Here is a 3,811-nt window from a genome sequence, read left to right as displayed (position 1 = left end):
GGTGCTTGGCTGTAGACTTCATTATTGTAACTCCTGGCATCACTTTAGGGAGGGGGAGGGGCTAGGGGTATATTGGCTTGGAAACCTAGAAAGGGAATAACATTTGAAATGTAAATAAGAAATACCCAATTTAATAAAGATAGGGAAAAAGAAAAAAAAGAAAAAGAATAAAAATATGGGCAGATGGTGGTTGCACACACTTTTAATCCCAGCACTCAGAAAGCAGAGGCAGGTGGATCTCTGAATTGAGGCTAGCCTGGTTTACAAACTGAGTTTCAGGACAGCCAGGACTGTTAGAGAAACCTTGTCTCCAAAGAACAAAAGCAATAATATAAATATAATATAATGATTTTTATAAATAATAAAAATACTGATATTTGAAAAAAAGAGAAGTTCTTTTGATCATACTCTGATCAGGATGCATGCCAAAGCTCCATTTTCCTCTGTTTAGAAAACAATGCAGCATAGCATATTTTACAAATAGATTAGAATGGTTACCAACATGCACCAAATGCTGCTCTTCCTGTGTTAGCAATTTTACTAATACAGGCTAGAGACTGTGCCAGATCAGCACGCCAAATGCTTTCCCAACTGCCAAAGGGGAGCAAAACCTTTCATTCTGGATCATATTTTAGAGATCCCAGTCAAATTTTACTTTTGAAGTGATAGAATAGGGGTATTGTTTCTAATTTTTCCAAACTCAACATTTTCCTTTTTCTTATTTTTCTTTATCTTTTTATTTTAGCAGATGCTATTCATAATTTCCCTACCTTTTCAGTTAGTGTGACAATCGTCCATTATAAACACTTAAAGAGAAGCTTTGGTTAAAATTGAATAAATTATCAAAATCGAAACAAATGAAATGAAACAAAAAAACCCAAACCACTGTTGTCTTTAAAACAAACACTACAACAAAAATATTCACATGAACACATCTAGTCAATGGTTACTGTGACTGTATTTCCATGGACCGATGATCCTCACCATCATGCTAATTGCACAGTGTGTTTAGTAATGTTCTTTGTGCTAGATGTCAAATGCGCACATTGGATTCACAATTTTCAGGGGACGGAAATGTAGGGTCTTGAAATCCCAAATTGTCATGACTCTATCAATGTGAGTAGTGCAAAATATTTAACAACCTTGTGTATATGTCTCATAAATACACTTTTGAGGAATGCTGCTCTGATATATTGTCTCCAAGGCAGTGCTTTGCCCTTCTTTCCCATATTACAGAAGCACCCCATGGATGCTCTGTTTTGGGATGTCTATCTCAGACCCAAAGACCAAACAACCATGGTCATCACAGCTAAAAAGTAATTGGCAGAAATTATGGGCAGCATCTCTAATGTCATTCTTTGAGATGAACTGCATACTCAGCAGTGCCAGGAACTCTGTTTTCTCAGTTGAATCTTGCATGATTTTTGAGACTGTCATGGACAACCACGGTGTCATGAACCCAGATTCTGGTGCTGCTGCCACCAAACTCAAAGACCAACTGACCAAAAAGCTTCTTTGTGCCCCAGCATGTTCGAGCTGGCTTCTCATCCACCTATGATGCAGGCAGAAAACACTCTGCATTTAATCACATGAGCCTGCATTGAGTCAAATATTGTTGGAGTGTCAATCAAAGCTGAGAACCTTGGAACTTAGTGTGAATACTCTCCCACCAGTCATTTTTCAACTCAAAGTAACAAACAGAGACAAGCTGTGCTTTGCTCCCCAAACTTGAACTTGAGTGAGGACCTCTTCACAAGAGAGATGTCGCACTTAATATTGCGGAACATCATGGTGTGTTTCCAGATACCATTCTTCTGACTGTAGACACAGGCCTTGCAGTTTACCAGGCAAGTAACATGACAGCAGCTCTTGGGATGCTATACCTGTGATGTATCTATTGTGTTCCTTCAACTCATGTGCTTTCACCAACTGACTCACCTTCCTTGTGTAGATTTTCACTTCACCATTATTGAAGCTAAGGGGGATCTGGGTATGATCTCTGTCCTAGACTTGGCAGGTAGTTCATTGGCTCTAACAGAAACTGATGCAAAGATCTAATTAAGGGTTTTGAAAGGTCAGAAATCTGAGTTCAGGTGGTCCAGAGGCCAGCACATATGATCTGATTCAAGACTCTGGTCAATAGCCAAGAACAGGATCTGGGAAAGTGGTGACAGAGGAGGGAAGCCCAGAGAGAGTGGCTAATGAATCCCTAAATTTTTTAAATTCATGTTTCAGACTCAATGATGTCAATTAAAGGATCATACATTGTTTATTACTTTGTACTTTCCCCAAACACCAGAATGGTGTTGCCAACTTTAGGCTCGACTGTCTTCATATATAATGTAATGTCATTTCCATTCTTATAGAATATATGACTACACTATATTAATATATTTGTAATTTGAAGAATTCAGTGGTATTCTCTTAAAAATGCTATGGGTTGATTTTGCAATATCATATCAAGACTCGGTGTCCTTTATAGTTTTATTCTCTAATTTCTATTTTTTAATTTTAATTTTATTTTTCCTGAATATTTTATGAATTTACATTTTGAATGTTATCCCTTTCTCCCAAATCATCCTTCCCCCTACCCTTCCTTCTTCTCTGAGGATGCTTCCACTCCCACCCACTCCAACTTCAAAACCCTGGCATTACCTTACATTGAAGAAACAAACCTTCAAAGTAGCAAGGGCTTTTCTTCCTATTGATGCTGGACAATGCCATCTTCTGCTACATATGTGGCTCCAGTCATGGGTCCCTTCATGTGTACATATTGGTTGGTGGTTTAGTCCCAGGGATCTCTGGTGGGGTTTGGCTGGTTGATATTGTTGTTTTCCTATGGTGTTGCAAAACCCTTCAGCTCCTTCAGTCTTTTCTCTACCTCATCCATCAGCGTGCCCTTGTTCAGTCTAATGGTTAGCTGAAACCATCATCTGTATCAATAGGGATCTATAAGAGTCTCTCAGGAGACACCCATATCTGGCTCCTATTAGCAAGCACTTCCTGGCATCAGCAGTGGTAACTGGGTTTGGTGGCTGCATATGAGATGGATCCCAAGGTGGGACAGTCTCTGGATGACCATTTCTTCAGTCAATGCTCCACTTGTCCCTGTATTTCCTTCCATGAGTATTTTGTTCTCCCATCTAAGATGAAATGAAGAATCCACATTTTAGTTTTCCTTATTCTTGGACTTTATATGATGTGTGAATTTTTTCTTAGGTAATCTAAGCTTTTGGGATAATACTCATGTATCAGTGAGTGCATACCATGTGTGTTCTTTTGTGCCTGGGTTTCCTCACTCAGGATTGTAATTTCTAGTTGCATTAATTTGCCTAAGAATTACATGTAGTCATTGTTTACAATATCTGAGTAGTAATCCATTATGTAAATGCACAAAAATTTCTGTATCCATTCCTCTGTTGAAGGGCATCTGGGTTCTTTCCAGTCTCTGCCTATTATAAATAAGGGTGCTATGAACATAGTGGAACATGTGTCCTTGTGAGATGTTGGAGGAAGTTTTGGGTATATATGCCCAGGAGTAGTTTAGCTGGAACTTCAGGTAGTACTATGTCTTATTTTCTGAGGAACCTCCAGACTGATTTCCAGAGTGGTTGTACCATCTTACAATCCACCAACAGTGGAGGATTGTCCCTATTCCTTTACATCCTTGCCAGCATCTGCTGTCATCTGAGTTTCTGATTTTGGCCATTCTGACTGGTGTGAGATAGAATCTCAGCACTGTTTTGATTTGCATTTCTCTGCTGACTAAGGATGTTGAACATTTCTGTAGGTGTTTCTCAGGCATTTGGGA

General features: G+C 39.0%; 1 pseudogene; it reads right to left on the bottom strand.

Moving 5' to 3' along the window:
* Positions 1–1,402: 1,402 nt before the first annotated feature.
* Arpc1a-ps1 (actin related protein 2/3 complex, subunit 1A, pseudogene 1) lies at positions 1,403–3,381 on the bottom strand (annotated as a pseudogene).
* Between the last annotated feature and the right edge of the window lie 430 nt (positions 3,382–3,811).

Source organism: Rattus norvegicus, chromosome 2, assembly GCF_036323735.1.
Source record: "Rattus norvegicus strain BN/NHsdMcwi chromosome 2, GRCr8, whole genome shotgun sequence".
NCBI lineage: Eukaryota > Metazoa > Chordata > Mammalia > Rodentia > Muridae > Rattus > Rattus norvegicus.
Note: the sequence above shows the minus strand (reverse complement) of the source record. Positions and strands in the feature narration are given on the sequence as shown.